The following is a 20,108-nucleotide window of genomic DNA, read 5'->3' as shown; positions in this document are numbered from 1 at the left end:
GTCCGACACACTAGCCAGAAAGCCGCTCGAGGACAGCGTGTATTAATGAACATATCATGCTATTACCTCTAACAGTTCATTCCTCTACACCTGAAGTATGTAACTTATGTTCGAACTGACAAAACAAAACAACAAAAAACGACATGTGTTTCTTTACCATAGTGATGACTCCTTACAGGTATTTTGTGTTATTTTCAGTTAGCCCCGTTTAACTTGCAGAATTATCTGATGTAACGGGTGACGAACGCCCTGCAGTATAAACACTAATTTTTGTTATGCCTTGATTCAGTTATTAACACCTTGGATATGTACAGCACATATTACAATTAGTTATTAACACCATGGATATGTACAGCACATATTACCATTAGTTAATAACACATTGGATATGTACAGCACATATTACAATTAGTTGTTAACACCTTGGATATGTACAGCACATATTACCATTAGTTAATAACACATTGGATATGTACAGCACATATTACCATTAGTTAATAACACATTGGACATGTACAGCACATATTACCATTAGTTATTAACACATTTGGACATGTACAGCACATATTACCATTAGTTATTAACACCTTGGATATGTACAGCACATATTACCATTAGTTATTAACACATTGGACATGTACAGCACATATTACCATTAGTTATTATCACCTTGGATATGTACAGAACATATTACCATTAGTTAACACCTTGGATATGTACAGCACATATTACCATTAGTTATTAACACCTTGGATATGTACAGCACATATTACCATTAGTTATTAACACATTGGATATGTACAACACATATTACCATTAGTTATTAACACCTTGGATATGTACAGCACATATTACCATTAGTTAATAACACATTGGATATGTACAGCACATATTACCATTAGTTAATAACACATTGGACATGTACAGCACATATTACCATTAGTTATCAACACATTTGGACATGTACAGCACATATTACCATTAGTTATTAACACCTTGGATATGTACAGCACATATTACCATTAGTTATTAACACATTGGACATGTACAGCACATATTACCATTAGTTATTATCACCTTGGATATGTACAGCACATATTACCATTAGTTATTAACACCTTGGATATGTACAGCACATATTACCATTAGTTATTAACACATTGGATATGTACAACACATATTACCATTAGTTATTAACACATTGGACATGTACAGCACATATTACCATTAGTTATTATCACCTTGGATATGTACAGAACATATTACCATTAGTTAACACTTTGGATATGTACAGCACATATTACCATTAGTTATTAATACCTTGGATATGTACAGCACATATTACCATTAGTTATTAACACCTTGGATATGTACAGCACATATTACCATTAGTTATTAACACCTTGGACATGTACAGCACATATTACAATTAGTTATTAACACCTTGGATATGTACAGCACATATTACTATTAGTTATTAATACCTTGGACATGTACAGCACATATTACCATTAGTTATTAACACCTTGGATATGTACAGCACATATTACCATTAGTTATTAACACCTTGGATATGTACAGCACATATTACCATTAGTTATTAACACCTTGGATATGTACAGCACATATTACCATTAGTTATTAACACCTTGGATATGTACAGAACATATTACTATAAGTTATTTACACCTTCGACATGTACAGCACATATTACCATTAGTTATTAACACCTTGGATATGTACAGCACATATTACCATTAGTTATTATCACCTTGGATATGTACAGCACATATTACCATTAGTTATTAACACCTTGGATATGTACAGCACATATTACCATTAGTTATTATCACCTTGGATATGTACAGCACATATTACCATTAGTTATTAATACCTTGGACATGTACAGCACATATTACCATTAGTTATTATCACCTTGGATATGTACAGCACATATTACCATTAGTTATTATCACCTTGGATATGTACAGCACATATTACCATTAGTTATTAACACCTTGGATATGTACAACACATATTACCATTAGTTATTAACACCTTGGATATGTACAGCACATATTACCATTAGTTATTAATACCTTGGATATGTACAACACATATTACCATTAGTTAACACCTTGGATATGTACAGCACATATTACCATTAGTTAACACCTTGGATATGTACAGCACATATTACCATTAGTTATTATCACCTTGGATATGTACAGCACATATTACCATTAGTTATTAACACCTTGGATATGTACAACACATATTACCATTAGTTATTAACACCTTGGATATGTACAGAACATATTACCATTAGTTATCTACACCTTCGACATGAACAGCACATATTACCATTAGTTATTAACACCTTCGACATGAACAGCAGATATTACCATTAGTTATTAACACCTTGGATATGTACAACACATATTACCATTAGTTATTAACACCTTCGACATGAACAACAGATATTACCATTAGTTATTAACACCTTGGATATGTACAGAACATATTACCATTAGTTATTAACACCTTGGATATGTACAACACATATTACCATTAGTTATTAACACCTTCGACATGAACAACAGATATTACCATTAGTTATTAACACCTTGGATATGTACAACACATATTACCATTAGTTATTAACACCTTCGACATGAACAACAGATATTACCATTAGTTATTAACACCTTGGATATGTACAGAACATATTACCATTAGTTATTAACACCTTGGATATGTACAGCACATATTACCATTAGTTATTAACACCTTGGATATGTACAGCACATATTACCATTAGTTATTAACACCTTGGATATGTACAGAACATATTACTATAAGTTATTTACACCTTCGACATGTACAACACATATTACCATTAGTTATCTACACCTTCGACATGAACAGCACATATTACCATTAGTTATTAACACCTTCGACATGAACAGCAGATATTACCATTAGTTATTAACACCTTGGATATGTACAACACATATTACCATTAGTTATTAACACCTTCGACATGAACAACAGATATTACCATTAGTTATTAACACCTTGGATATGTACAGAACATATTACCATTAGTTATTAATACCTTGGACATGTACAGCACATATTACCATTAGTTATCTACACCTTCGACATGAACAGCACATATTACCATTAGTTATTAACACCTTGGATATGTACAGCACATATTACCATTAGTTATTAACACCTTGGATATGTACAACATATTACCATTAGTTATTAACACCTTGGACATGTACAGCACATATTACCATTAGTTATTAACACCTTGGATATGTACAGCACATATTACCATTAGTTATTAACACCTTGGATATGTACAGCACATATTACCATTAGTTATTAACACCTTGGATATGTACAACACATATTACATTAGTTATTAACACCTTGGATATGTACAGCACATATTACCATTAGTTATTAACACCTTGGATATGTACAGCACATATTACCATTAGTTATTAACACCTTGAATATGTACAGCACATATTACTATTAGTTATTAACACCTTGGATATGTACACCACATATTACCATTGGTTAACACTTTGGATATGTATAGCACATATTACCATTAGTTATTAACACCTTGGATATGTACAACACATATTACCGTTAGTTATTAACACCTTGGATATGTAAAGAACATATTACCATTAGTTATTAACACCTTGGATATGTACAGAACATATTACCATTAGTTATTAACACCTTGGATATGTACAGAAGATATTACCATTAGTTATAAACACCTTGGATATGTACAGCACATATTACAATTAGTTATTAACACCTTGGATATGTACAGCACATATTACCATTAGTTATTAACACCTTGGATATGTACAGAACATATTACCATTAGTTATTAACACCTTGGATATGTACAGCACATATTACCATTAGTTATTAACAACTTGGATATGTACAGCACATATTACCATTAGTTATTAACACCTTGGATATGTACAACACATATTACATTAGTTATTAACACCTTGGATATGTACAGCACATATTACCATTAGTTATTAACACCTTGGATATGTACAGCACATATTACCATTAGTTATTAACACCCTGGATATGTACAGCACATATTACCATTAGTTATTAACACCTTGGATATGTACAGCACATATTACCATTTGTTATTAACACCTTGGATATGTACAGAACATATTACCATTAGTTATTAACACCTTGGATATGTACAGAAGATATTACCATTAGTTATAAACACCTTGGATATGTACAGCACATATTACAATTAGTTATTAACACCTTGGATATGTACAGCACATATTACCATTAGTTATTAACACCTTGGATATGTACAACACATATTACATTAGTTATTAACACCTTGGATATGTACAACACATATTACCATTGGTTAACACTTTGGATATGTACAGCACATATTACCATTAGTTATTAACACCTTGGATATGTACAACACATATTACCGTTAGTTATTAACACCTTGGATATGTACAGAACATATTACCCTTAGTTATTAACACCTTGGATATGTACAGAACATATTACCATTAGTTATTAACACCTTGGATATGTACAGAAGATATTACCATTAGTTATAAACACCTTGGATATGTACAGCACATATTACAATTAGTTATTAACACCTTGGATATGTACAGCACATATTACCATTAGTTATTAACACCTTGGATATGTACAGAACATATTACCATTAGTTATTAACACCGTGGATATGTACAGCACATATTACCATTAGTTATTAACAACTTGGATATGTACAGCACATATTACCATTAGTTATTAACACCTTGGATATGTACAACACATATTACATTAGTTATTAACACCTTGGATATGTACAGCACATATTACCATTAGTTATTAACACCTTGGATATGTACAGCACATATTACCATTAGTTATTAACACCCTGGATATGTACAGCACATATTACCATTAGTTATTAACACCTTGGATATGTACAGCACATATTACCACTTCCTATTCAAAGTCTGTTTTTTAATTTGTACTATTTTTTGATGTTTGTTTTTGTAGACACTTGTCAATTATTTTGTTATCACTCTTAAATTTGAAAGCGTTGCATCTCACAACGGCTGGTATGAATGTTAACACTTTTATTGATGAGCAGAGAACAACGTTTCGACCTTCCTTGGTCATCATCAGGGTAAGAAAGAGCTTGCAAGTGACCGTTGCTGGATACGTCTTAGGGACAACAGTATAAACGGGTCAGGATATGTAGAGGGCGTTGCAGTTGGATGTCAGGTTATTATTTAGTTTGCTTTTAAAGCATTGTTAAGTACGTAACCTTATGCTAGTTCTCGTCTGGTTTCAGTTAAGTTTAAATGAATATCTCAATGCATATTCAAATTTTGGAGCGTTTATTTAAAGTACATATAACACGTGATTACTGGGCAAGTGAGTTTTTATTGTTATATAAAATGATGCAGTTGTCATCAATATGGAGCATGACTTTTGTTAAATATTTTTACATAGTGTTGACTGGTTGTCAGGTCGTGTTGACTAGTTGTTAGGTCGTATTACATAGTGTTGACTGGTTGTCAGGTAACGTTAAACAATAGTGACTCGTTGTCAGGTCTTGTTACATAGTGTTGAATGGTTGCTAGGTCTAGTTACTCGTTGTCAGGGAATGTTAAACAATAGTGACTCGTTGTCAGGTCTTGTTACATAGTGTTGAATGGTTGCTAGGTCTAGTTACTCGTTGTCAGGGAATGTTAAACAATAGTGACTCGTTATCAGGTCTTGTTACATAGTGTTGAATGGTTGCTAGGTCTAGTTACTCGTTGTCAGGGAATGTTAAACAATAGTGACTCGTTGTCAGGTCTTGTTACATAGTGTTGAATGGTTGCTAGGTCTAGTTACTCGTTGTCAGGGAATGTTAAACAATAGTGACTCGTTGTCAGGTCTTGTTACATAGTGTTGAATGGTTGCTAGGTCTAGTTACTCGTTGTCAGGAATGTTAAACAATAGTGACTCGTTATCAGGTCTTGTTACATAGTGTTGAATGGTTGCTAGGTCTAGTTACTCGTTGTCAGGGAATGTTAAACAATAGTGACTCGTTGTCAGGTCTTGTTACATAGTGTTGAATGGTTGCTAGGTCTAGTTACTCGTTGTCAGGAATGTTAAACAATAGTGACTCGTTGTCAGGTCTTGTTACATAGTGTTGAATGGTTGCTAGGTCTAGTTACTCGTTGTCAGGGAATGTTAAACAATAGTGACTCGTTGTCAGATCTTGTTACATAGTGTTGAATGGTTGCTAGGTCTAGTTACTCGTTGTCAGGGAATGTTAAACAGAGTGAACTCTTTGTCAGGTCTTGTTACATAGTGTTGAATGGTTGCTAGGTCTTGTTACTCGTTGTCAGGGAATGTTAAACAATAGTGACTCTTTGTCAGGTCTTGTTACATAGTGTTGAATGGTTGCTAGGTCTAGTTACTCGTTGTCATGGAATGTTAAACAATAGTGACTCGTTGTCAGGTCTTGTTACATAGTGTTGACTGGTTGCTAGGTCCAGTTACTCGTTGTCAGGGAATGTTAAACAGAGTGAACTCTTTGTCAGGTCTTGTTACATAGTGTTGAATGGTTGCTAGGTCTAGTTACTCGTTGTCAGGGAATGTTAAACAGAGTGACTCTTTGTCAGGTCTTGTTACATAGTGTTGAATGGTTGCTAGGTCTAGTTACTCGTTGTCAGGGAATGTTAAACAATAGTGACTCGTTGTCAGGTCTTGTTACATAGTGTTGAATGGTTGCTAGGTCCAGTTACTCGTTGTCAGGGAATGTTAAACAGAGTGAACTCTTTGTCAGGTCTTGTTACATAGTGTTGAATGGTTGCTAGGTCTAGTTACTCGTTGTCATGGAATGTTAAACAATAGTGACTCTTTGTCAGGTCTTGTTACATAGTGTTGAATGGTTGCTAGGTCTAGTTACTCGTTGTCATGAAATGTTAAACAATAGTGACTCGTTGTCAGGTCTTGTTACATAGTGTTGACTGGTTGCTAGGTCCAGTTACTCGTTGTCAGGGAATGTTAAACAGAGTGAACTCTTTGTCAGGTCTTGTTACATAGTGTTGAATGGTTGCTAGGTCTAGTTACTCGTTGTCAGGGAATGTTAAACAGAGTGACTCTTTGTCAGGTCTTGTTACAGAGTGTTGAATGGTTGCTAGGTCTAGTTACTCGTTGTCAGGGAATGTTAAACAGAGTGACTCTTTGTCAGGTCTTGTTACATAGTGTTGAATGGTTGCTAGGTCTAGTTACTCGTTGTCAGGGAATGTTAAACAATAGTGACTCGTTGTCAGGTCTTGTTACATAGTGTTGACTTGTTGCTAGGTCTAGTTACTCGTTGTCAGGGAATGTTAAACAGAGTGAACTCTTTGTCAGGTCTTGTTACATAGTGTTGAATGGTTGCTAGGTCTAGTTACTCGTTGTCATGGAATGTTAAACAGAGTGAACTCTTTGTCAGGTCTTGTTACATAGTGTTGAATGGTTGCTAGGTCTAGTTACTCGTTGTCAGGGAATGTTAAACAATAGTGACTCGTTGTCAGGTCTTGTTACATAGTGTTGAATGGTTGCTAGGTCTAGTTACTCGTTGTCAGGGAATGTTAAACAATAGTGACTCGTTGTCAGGTCTTGTTACATAGTGTTGAATGGTTGCTAGGTCTAGTTACTCGTTGTCAGGGAATGTTAAACAATAGTGACTCGTTGTCAGGTCTTGTTACATAGTGTTGAATGGTTGCTAGGTGTAGTTACTCGTTGTCAGGGAATGTTAAACAATAGTGACTCGTTGTCAGGTCTTGTTACATAGTGTTGACTGGTTGCTAGGTCTAGTTACTCGTTGTCAGGGAATGTTAAACAATAGTGACTCGTTGTCAGGTCTTGTTACATAGTGTTGACTGGTTGCTAGGTCTTGTTACTCGTTGTCAGGGAATGTTAAACAGAGTGAACTCTTTGTCAGGTCTTGTTACATAGTGTTGAATGGTTGCTAGGTCTAGTTACTCGTTGTCAGGGAATGTTAAACAATAGTGACTCGTTGTCAGGTCTTGTTACATAGTGTTGAATGGTTGCTAGGTCTAGTTACTCGTTGTCAGGGAATGTTAAACAGAGTGAACTCTTTGTCAGGTCTTGTTACATAGTGTTGAATGGTTGCTAGGTCTTGTTACTCGTTGTCAGGGAATGTTAAACAGAGTGAACTCTTTGTCAGGTCTTGTTACATAGTGTTGAATGGTTGCTAGGTCTAGTTACTCGTTGTCATGGAATGTTAAACAATAGTGACTCGTTGTCAGGTCTTGTTACATAGTGTTGACTGGTTGCTAGGTCTTGTTACTCGTTGTCAGGGAATGTTAAACAGAGTGAACTCTTTGTCAGGTCTTGTTACATAGTGTTGACTGGTTGCTAGGTCTTGTTACTCGTTGTCAGGGAATGTTAAACAGAGTGAACTCTTTGTCAGGTCTTGTTACATAGTGTTGAATGGTTGCTAGGTCTAGTTACTCGTTGTCAGGGAATGTTAAACAATAGTGACTCTTTGTCAGGTCTTGTTACATAGTGTTGAATGGTTGCTAGGTCTAGTTACTCGTTGTCAGGGAATGTTAAACAATAGTGACTCGTTGTCAGGTCTTGTTACATAGTGTTGACTGGTTGTCAGGTCTAGTTACTCGTTGTCAGGGAATGTTAAACAATAGTGACTCGTTGTCAGGTCTTGTTACATAGTGTTGAATGGTTGCTAGGTCTAGTTACTCGTTGTCAGGGAATGTTAAACAATAGTGACTCGTTGTCAGGTATTGTTACACAGTGTTGAATGGTTGCTAGGTCTAGTTACTCGTTGTCAGGGAATGTTAAACAATAGTGACTCGTTGTCAGGTCTTGTTACATAGTGTTGAATGGTTGCTAGGTCTAGTTACTCGTTGTCAGGAATGTTAAACAATAGTGACTCGTTGTCAGGTCTTGTTACATAGTGTTGAATGGTTGCTAGGTCTAGTTACTCGTTGTCAGGGAATGTTAAACAGAGTGACTCTTTGTCAGGTCTTGTTACATAGTGTTGACTGGTTGCTAGGTCTAGTTACTCGTTGTCAGGGAATGTTAAACAGAGTGACTCTTTGTCAGGTCTTGTTACATAGTGTTGACTGGTTGCTAGGTCTAGTTACTCGTTGTCAGGGAATGTTAAACAGAGTGACTCGTTGTCAGGTCTTGTTACATAGTGTTGACTGGTTGCTAGGTCTAGTTACTCGTTGTCAGGGAATGTTAAACAATAGTGACTCGTTGTCAGGTCTTGTTACATAGTGTTGAATGGTTGCTAGGTCTAGTTACTCGTTGTCAGGGAATGTTAAACAGAGTGAACCCTTTGTCAGGTCTTGTTACATAGTGTTGAATGGTTGCTAGGTCTAGTTACTCGTTGTCAGGGAATGTTAAACAGAGTGACTCGTTGTCAGGTCTTGTTACATAGTGTTGAATGGTTGCTAGGTCTAGTTACTCGTTGTCAGGGAATGTTAAACAGAGTGACTCGTTGTCAGGTCTTGTTACATAGTGTTGAATGGTTGCTAGGTCTTGTTACTCGTTGTCATGGAATGTTAAACAATAGTGACTCGTTGTCAGGTCTTGTTACATAGTGTTGAATGGTTGCTAGGTCTTGTTACTCGTTGTCAGGGAATGTTAAACAGAGTGAACTCTTTGTCAGGTCTTGTTATTCAATATTGTACAAGTATCTCAGGTGAGTCTACTCTGCGTAATAAAATCTGACAGCGTAGTTTTTTACAATGAAATATCACATGTTAGGATAAAAGGCTGCCCAGTTTCATTCTTTGCTTTACAATATTATAGAATTGTAACGTATTGTTTTAAACAATAAGTTTACTTTCAGCTATCGTTATGGAAAAGTATAATATTATATATATCATTAACAAAAGGTAATTGTTAGTCTATGGTTTTAACAGGTGGCAGCAGTAAGTGTCGTACAGCCTCACCCCAAGTGTTACTTCCGATCAAAGGGATATTACGAACCATTCATACTCACGTGCGCAAGCTCACGCTATACTGAACGTAAAACTTGAGTTTCTCTGTTTTAATTGGTCAGTTTGAAAAAGAAAACCGCTTTAAATTTAATAATGTTAAACAAAAACACTCCGACTGAAAAAATGACGTTTATCTGAAAACGCTATTCCACGTATCAATCCTCTATAGTTTGTCTCTCGGCCTGCACGAGCACATCACAGATCACGTGGGTCTCTGCAAGCAATACACAGCAGAAAATTCTCGTTTACCACCAAACACAATAAACACCAAAAAGGTAACTGACTTTATAACTGACTATAGCTATGTGTTCATAGCATCAATATTTAAATATCCACTCTAAAACCTAAATGCACAGTACGTGTGTACGAACTGTACTCGAGTCAGGCGGTATAATCACCCAATGACCGTCTTTCCCTGCTCAGTGAACCTCCACCCATTTACCCTAACGGGGTCACGGAGTTTAACATAACGAGAAGGGAGCAGGCTGAAGGGCCCCCCTCCCAGTATTATGCTATGTCTTGAAATGACAGTAGTTATTTTGTAAACAAAACAATATACTAAGCAGAGTTGCAGTTTCTCACATTTCTTAACGTCACAAAAAGACGTAGGGTGCGTCCCTGGTTTTGAAAAGTCGGTTAGACAAAACCAATTCAATCTTTAAACGGAAATTAAATTCGATTTTCAAGAGTTCAGTATTTTTAGCATTTTGTTATTTATTTACGAAACTGTTTAACATAATCAAGCAAAATAAAGAATAATTTTACTGTAATTGTACTAACACATAGGTTTAAATCCGATCATTTTATCGTGTGAACTCTAATTAGATATTTCTAATACAATCTGAACTTCTAACTTTACCCAAACTGAAATACATAAGAAATTATAACACTTTGTTAACACAGTATCTAACAATGATCACTACTTGTAGAATGAGGCTAAAACAAACAAAATTATAACACTTTGTTAACACAGTATCTAACAATGAACACTACTTGTAGAATGAGGCTAAAACAAACAAAATTATTATAATTTGTTGACACAATATCTAAAATAATCACTGACCGTGAAATCTGGCTAACACAAAATAAAGAAATTATAATGCTTTGATGTATTACTTAACCCTATGTGTACATGTGGAGGGTCAAAGTGTGCTAAACTTGTCCTTGTACAAAGTGTCATTCAGCATAGTGCTATGTTTTTTTGATGTTACAGTTAGTAAGCTGTCATATCACCCAACCTTAAACTGCTGATTTTACAACAGTTCATATTATGGTTGAGAAAATACTAGATGCAATGTAAAAGTCACAGAAATTAGTTTATGTGGTTTAGTCTATAGAAATAGAATTAAGAAACTCTATAATGGATAAAAAATATTTTTAATTTTAATATGGTCATCACCTTGTACTCCAACTTGTCAGAGTGACCTTGGTATTTCACAGACATGCCTTTAGTATAAATCTTTACTAACATATCTGGTTTATTGTGTTACAACAGACTTGTACTATTAACTAGAAACTTGCTACATTTTTTGAAGATTCATTTTTCAAATTCAGAATTACAGTTAACATTATTTCTCTGTTACAGGAAGAGATTATTTGTAAATGTATCACCTAAAAGTAAATAAAGCCTGCAGCTGAGACTGCTACCAAATAAATAAACTATTAAAATCGACAGAGATGAAATACTCTATATTTCATTCTTAAGCAATAACCTATAGCCTACTTTTAGGTTTCTGTCAATTTATCACAAACGGTACACAAAGCATCGAATAGTGTTTACTTGCAAAAGTAATTTTTGCTATTTCATTATGATACTAGAATCACAATTAAAACTAAAACAACTGACAGCTCCAAGCCAAAAATGTTTCTTGAGGTAAGCCTACTTCTTAGTTACTCATTAGAAAACTTGTCACTTGATAGTTTTTCAACAGTAAGTTGGAATATTTTTGATACAGAATTAAACCAGTCTTATATACAGTCAGTAAATGTTTCAGAAAAGATTTTTCAAGAAAGACAGATCTGACATACTTTTATTTTTCTGAACTTTTAATAAGGAACTTCAAAAGACACTGTCGTTTAGACACCTCTTTTGAAATGTTTCATTCTCCACTTTTACTAATTATCATGTATGGGGGGCTGAACACCTTGCTCCACATGTGAAATTTACCCCATGGCTTACTAGTACCCTGGTTAATAAAGAAATTCATCTTTGAAACATGATCGTGTTTGAATTATGACATTCACCGATATTAGTTGTTTAATCAAATGTTATCTGTAGTCACTGGAATGAATGTTTTATCTTCTGTTTTCTGTAAACTACCAGAACCAAAATTTCAAAAAAATCTTTATTTTAGCTGGTAAATTCAGTTACTCTGTTGAATTTACATAAACCTTTTTACCTGGTTTGTGAACATTTACATCTTTGTTATAGGTGGTGTAATGAAAAAATATCCAGTTATTTTTATGGTGTTTTTTTTTCAAGAGAACCTGAAAAGGTACACATACAAATATACATGTAACTGGTTATTAACTTGTATTAAGGTTCTAGCTTATTGCACTTTCTTCTTAAAGCTTTGAAAAACTGTACTTAACTAGTTCATAATTCTTATATTCAGATATCTATAAGATACACTGTGGAAAACATAAGTTCAGTAAAGTTGTAACTTAGATGAAAGGCTAAATTCAATGTTAACACTAAATAAAACAAACCACTGCTACTTAGCAGTGAAATCCCTGTCACCTAAAATAAACCTCAGAAAAACCAATAAAACTTTGTCACTTTTATGTTGTATTTCACCATTTACATTCCGTAATTAGCATAATTACAGTTACATTTTGATAATTTTAACAAGTTATCTTAATTAAATATTTATCTTTGATTTAATACATATATATATATATATACACACACACATACAAATTTTTCTTTGTTTTCATTTTTGCGCAAACCTACATGAGGGCTATCTGCGCTAGCCATCCATAATTTGATAGTGTAAGACTAGAGGGAAGGCAGCTAGTCATCACCACCCACTGCCAACTCTTGAGCTATTCTGTTACCAACTAATAGTGGGACTGACCATCACATTATAATGCCCCCACAGCTGAAAGGGTGAGCATGTTTGGGATTTGAACCCATGACCCTTGGATTACACACAAATGCACACAATTACTTAATTACTGCTCCAAGCAATACCAAGTTTCATACACTTTATTTTGGCATAGATGTACCAATTTTTGCTTAATATCAAATCCTTTTTATTACCCTGTCCTTACATAATATTGATAAGTTATCAACATATGTTTCTATGTTGTATTTATAGTATGTGTATATTTGTGTGTCTGTATATGTGTGTATATGTATATACTCACAAATACATTTTGCTATAAGATGTCTTCACTTAACTACCATATCCTCTTTGTATAACTCAATATGTTTCCCAAATCATTTTGTGTGGGACCTATTTATGAATTTTTATATAGTGAAACTATTGTCCATATTAGTTTCTTCAGTCATTTCCATTTTCATAACAGAAATAAAATACAAAATAATATTCAATTTTTATTACAACCACAATCATGTTTAAACAGGTAACAGATAAAGCAATCATATCCACTATTACAGTTAACATGTTAGCAGCAACAGAAATTTAACTGCACCATTTTAAAAATGCCAAAAATTAAGAGTGAAACAACAAAAACATTAAACAAAACAATGTATTTATAAGTAAATAATAAAAACACTTGTCATATAACAGTAAGATGGAGTTTTTGTGATAACAGAGGGATGACCTATATAGAAATGCAACTTATGTATGTACAAAAACTAAAAACCCTTAAAAATCAGCCCTACAACTGATATAAAGATGCACTTATAATAAGGGAAATATGGTAAAATATACACATTGTTTACAGTGTTAAAGTTACCATTAAAAAAGTGTAAAACCTTTGTATAAACATAAATACAAATTCATTAAAAACAAACAACTGAGAGGTATCGTCTTTCTTACCATTCTGAAATGGAGAGTCCTACAATCAAACTATTTATATATACACACACACTTTTGTATTCAATGTTTCTTATGTATATGAACACTGTGGTTCTACTAATAATGTCTTTGACTTCAACAACAAAAACGTACATAAGCACAGACCAGAATTATCTTATAATTGAATTGAATTATTTTATGTAATACCTGACGCTCTTACTTCTAAAGAAAAATATATCTGGCTTTACAATCATGCATAACAGGCAGTTTAATTCCAAAATCACAGGTGCGGTCTTCTTTGACTTGGACTTTAGTTTTACAAACAGAATGATGTTTGTAGTCATATACTGACTAGTTTACCTAAACCTAAGAAATTACTGAACTCGTTGATACCAAACTTTTTAAGCTCATCTTTAACATTTTAGATATGATTTTTCATTACCCTATATTAATACTTTATAAATGTGAGAATAACACTGGATTAATCTCACAAAAGCTAATTGGAATATTAAATCAGCACCCATCACGGCGTCACACCCATACGTGAATGGATGATGAGGGAGAAAATTAGCGTAATAGTAACATTAGAATATACTGGAACAGTAGAAGTACTGCAGTATATAAATTACAATAGCAACATTGACAAAAAAATACATTTGTGGTGATAGTACTACTAGTAATAATAGTGAAAACCTATATATATATATATATACACAACGTTAGTCTGAGTTTAAAATATTCAAATTAAAATAGCTGGTTAACAAATAACAATTATTAAATATGAATAAGTATAACGTCTTAATAACTTCTTTAAGTTGCAAAAAGTACTTACTTTAATAAACTGAAACTCTTCGTCACCAAATAAACACACATTTTTGTTGCAACTAACAACAGTAGTTTACTTCAGCAAAACAAATAAACCAGCACACAGTGAATGCGATCTTAATGCCATCTACTATCATCTACTCACAAAAACGTAACCAGAAGGAGAAAACGAGAAACAACGTACTTCCAAAAAAATTGTTTATAACGCAATGAAATATAAATATTTTTTTCAACGATAAGGATTTTAAAAATATTTACGAATAAGAAATTGAATTGGTGTTATGTTAAGAAAGACTTCTCTCAGCACAATGATTTTGTGTCTTTTCTCTGCAGACGAATAACACACATATCAAAATACTATTGCCAAGTGAAAACAAAATATATTGTCTTTGTTATCAATTCATTTTCTTCAAATATGTTTTGCTAAATTTTGAATTGTTTTAACTAATGCATATTTGTTTATGCTTGCATATTCAAAGTGTAGGTCAAAGAAATTTTATTTAAAAGAGGAAAGCGTTAACGATTCTTTATTTCTTATGAAAAGAAGATTTATGAATATTTGTAGTCTATAAATTGCATTGCACAAATAAGTGAGCGACACCAATCATAATTACGATACAATGATAATATCTAAGTATCTAATCACAATAAAGTATAATGATTTTTAAAAAATTAAAATCACTAGCTCACACTGGATCGCAAAAGTAATAATTAAGAAACGAAAGATTGTTTGTTTGTTTTTGAATTTCACGTAAAAGGAAGAAACATAGCATTCTTTTTTTCAAATCTCCTCCCAAAATATCTAACTAGTTTAGAAGTGATGATCTTTTTAGGAATAGAATTCGTACAACGGCGAAGGTACATAATCTCAAAAACTTTAATTACCGCTCACTGTCGTAATCAAAATTTATCATAAACAATTGAGATAAGTTATAATGTATGTACGTAATTTCATTATTATTAGATTGAAGCTAACCCTAACCTGCATCTTTCATGCTACTCAAAAAAGGATATATGATATAAAGTATGTACATTTTGAACACAATATTTTCGTTGTTGTGTCTGTTAAAATTATAAAGTTTTGTAACCATAATGATATTGTCTAAAAATAAAAATAAAAACATTAATTAAAATGTTTTTGAAATGGAGAAGTAATAACTTTGTGTGTGTGAATTGCATGATTTAACATTGATGGGAAATATTTGTTTGTTTCAGATATTTATGTAATGCCAGACAGATGTTATCTGCAAATCTCTTTTATAATTTTGAATTGATTTACAGCTCTCACCACCAATTTTCGAGCTGCTGTAATCGAAAATTGCGATTTTACCATTATTTTTATAATGCCACTCTCGGCCAGTAGACGATTAAAGGTTGTGTGTGCACAGGCACCAATAATTTATGGAGACTCTACCTCTTATATAATTTTACATGGAATAAAATTATCAATGGGCCCCCATTAATAGCATGGGCCGTAGGGCTGAGCCCCCTCTAACCCCTACTTAAAACGCCACTGCGCTCAACCCTGAGATAAAAAAAAGAAGCGTGAATTGTAAAATTTATATGCAAAAACGGCTCGTTTGGGCTGAGAAAACACTTTTACATAGAAATATTATCTAATACCAGGTATCTTAAATGTAAGTAATATTATGATACGATATGACAAAGTGCAACTTGCAATTGTCCAAAATATTATTAATATGATGTATCCTAAATAAATGATCAACTTTTTAAACTGGAACATTTAAAATTACAAACATTTTGGTTTGTACAGAATGACATCCTATCAAGAAATCATTTATTTAATTATTATTCTCATCTAGTATGACGATGTCACTTGAGGTAACAAGTTACTAGTAATTTCTCGTTCGTAAAAAGTCGTTATTTTATGGAATACAACCCAAATTACAAGAGTTTGCCTGTCATCCGATGTTTTTTTTTTTCTTTTACACATCAATTTCTTCTATGTAAAGTGTTTTCTCAGCCCAAACGAGCCGTTTTTTGCATATAAATTTTCTCAACAAGTGGGTTTCTCGTCATCACTGACGTGAATTGTAAAGTTTAAGTTTCCTTTGGTAAGTTACATGCTATTAAGTATAAAATTAACATTCGTCGTCACTAAATAATAAGTTATCAAAGTGTCTGAATATGTGTAAACATTTTGATTGTTAAAATTAATTAATTATTGCACATTTGAACAACAGAAACAAAACAAAAAGGGATGATAACAATAAACTAAGAGTTTGAAGCAAATTAAATACTAACTAATATAATCATCAAATTTTATAAAAGTGTTCAAAACGTTGTAACTAAAATATTTACGTTTTTTTTCTGCGTTAAAACTTTGTTTTACTTTCACTCTATCATCATATTAATTCTTAAAGTATCATTTAAATTAAATACTTCTTCAGCGAAAGGAATTTTTTTAATATGTGAAAAATTAATTCGGTATTCTGTGCATATTTTTGCCATAGCAGTTTTATTCAGCATGTCACAAAACTGCTGAATAACAACCATTATTATAATGTTCTTTTGATTATGTCTACTGTCCAATTGAATATAAATTAATTTTTAAAATATTTGATACTTTTATTCTGTATATTGTTTTTCACTGCGCTACGGGAAGATTTACTTCATTAATAAATCACATGTTAGACTAAACAGTAAGTGTGTGTGTTTTCTTGTAGCAAAGCTACATCGGGCTATCTGCTGAGCCTACCGCAAGGAATCAAACCCCTGACTTTAGATTTGCAAATCCGTAGACATACCGCTGTACTAGCGAGGGAGTGAACAGTAATTATTAAACTCGTATATAACTTATATATCGTCAGTGGCTAGAGCTTTATTATCTAATACCAGGCATCTTAAATGTAAGTAATATTATGATACGATATGACAAAGTGCAACTTGCAATTGTCCAAAATATTATTAATATGATGTATCCTAAATAAATGATCAACTTTTTAAACTGGAACATTTAAAATTACAAACATTTTGGTTTGTACAGAATGACATCCTATCAAGAAATCATTTATTTAATTATTATTCTCATCTAGTATGACGATGTCACTTGAGGTAACAAGTTACTAGTAATTTCTCGTTCGTAAAAAGTCGTTATTTTATGGAATACAACCCAAATTACAAGAGTTTGCCTGTCATCCGATGTTTTTTTTTTTCTTTTACACATCAATTTCTTTTATTCTAAAATAATCTATTTGACGAAAGGGACCAAATGTTAATTGCGTTAATTTACAATCACATAGGAAGCTCTGATTGTAGTTCCTAAATTGTCAAACATAACCACCCACATTAACCATTCGAAACAAAAAAAAAAAAAGTGCTATACAACTTTGCGACTATTTTAATAACACTAGCGAAATTTTGTTCAAACTACAGTGTAAAACAAGAGATGGCGTCATTTTCCTCTTTATCAACATCAAATGACTTTTCAGTGCAAGGCATACAATTTCAGGGTTAAAAGTATGGAAAGTTACCAATGACTCACTGAGAGATTTGGCATTCGAGAGAGGAAAGCAACAGACAGTTACAAAAAATACGAATTATTAATATGAGCTCTATTTGGCATAAAAAAGTGTCTGGTAAAAAGCTAATGTAAGATTTAAGTTATGAAGTTCTATTGTCGTGTATGTGTATAGATATTGAAATATAATTATCAGGTGCAGTCTTGTTTTCGCTTCGCGTCGTCTTTATGGATATTTGAATTATAGATACCCAGGAGGGTCAGGTGCACAATACCTCTTCTCCATCCATAACTTTCATGTCGGCTACTACTATGTTGTTGTTTTGGTACTTTTGGGCCAGAGTAACCCTCAGTACTCCGGCCTTTTTCAGGGCAATATCCATGTATTGTCTAGAGTTCGCCCCCATTATTTATTTATTTTTTTTTTACTTTCTTTTATTATATATAATTACATTTATTTTTTAAATATATTTATATTTAACGGAAAAAGAAAAATGAAAAATAATACAAAAAAAATAATATTATACTGGTTTTAAGTGTAATGCAATAATATCTTGTTTTCTTGTGATACAGTGTATTTCAAATTACCACAAAAAACAAAAGCTAATAACAAACAGGTAGGGTCAGTTTACTTTAAATAAAATCAATACAAATGGTAAAATATTTTATTGTTTTCTGAATCTTACATACAGACCTCAAGTTCACTAGTAGAAAAATCTAAGAAATTTAATCATAAAATTATATATTAATTCACTAAACAGACTTTGAACAAGTACATATTTACAAAACAAATTATCAAATAACACTTCAGTTTAATAGCACCACGTTAGACTTTACCATCTGTTGAGCACATGCCATAAGTACAAAAAAAAACATCAAATAGTCTCATTGTAAGGATGCACCACAAGTAATAAAAATGTAAACACTGAGTAATAAACAGTAAAATAAAGCTGCTAACATAGTTCAAACTACGTGTAGTCAAAGGAAAGTCTTGTAGTACAACATTAGTTGTACATCAAAAGAAAGAAATGGCATAATTTCTACGTACAACCAAAACTGAAACTTCCATTAGTTAACATTTACAGGCATTCAGTTCTAGTACTTCACTCATCAAACCAAAAGATGTTTCAATTCTCTACACTTATGAGACTTTCCACTCTGAACACTGAATAAAAAATGTTAGGCTGGTATGTTAGATTACATACTAACATTAATTGACTTTGCACATTTAACTGTAGAGTTCATACATTTCCATAAATCATGATGAAACCACACCAGGAGTTATTGTGAGGGGTATATTTTGATTAGAATGGTTTCACAAACAGATCATAATTTAAACGTTTCACTTTTTTCACATACAAAGGATTACATTTTTTATCCTTGGCGGGAATATCTGATGATGAGTAAGTCACTATCTAAGTCACATATTGAGTAATTTTGGTTACGTGTCATCTTAGTACCGCACTTCTGATTTTTTTTTTTCTTTTCAGTTGAATGGAAAATAACTTTTTCTAAACTTATATTTATCAGAAACTTCCTTGAACTAAATATTGTATTTTATAGAATTAAAGTTACTTACTTTCAGTATAAGAAATAATTAAAAGGACTTAATGATGGTCACTTTGATTTTGTTTGTTTGATTTGGATATTCTGTACCAGTTGTCCCTAATTTTAAAGTAATAGACCAGAGTAAGGGCAACTAGTTCACAGCCTCCA

At 32.8% G+C, this 20,108-nt stretch overlaps 1 protein-coding gene across 1 annotated transcript in view; it reads right to left on the bottom strand.

Moving 5' to 3' along the window:
• Positions 1-10,385, bottom strand: part of LOC143227527 (EH domain-binding protein 1-like) — a 113,781-nt gene extending 103,396 nt beyond the window's left edge. Inside the window, exon 1 of the mRNA XM_076458967.1 lies at positions 10,103-10,385. The gene's annotated coding sequence lies outside the window, so the exon portion shown is untranslated. The remainder of the gene's footprint in view (positions 1-10,102) is intronic.
• Between the last annotated feature and the right edge of the window lie 9,723 nt (positions 10,386-20,108).

The sequence above is a fragment of the Tachypleus tridentatus genome, chromosome 9, assembly GCF_004210375.1.
Source record: "Tachypleus tridentatus isolate NWPU-2018 chromosome 9, ASM421037v1, whole genome shotgun sequence".
Classification (NCBI taxonomy): Eukaryota; Metazoa; Arthropoda; class Merostomata; order Xiphosura; family Limulidae; genus Tachypleus; species Tachypleus tridentatus.
This window is presented reverse-complemented; position numbering and strand designations above follow the sequence as displayed.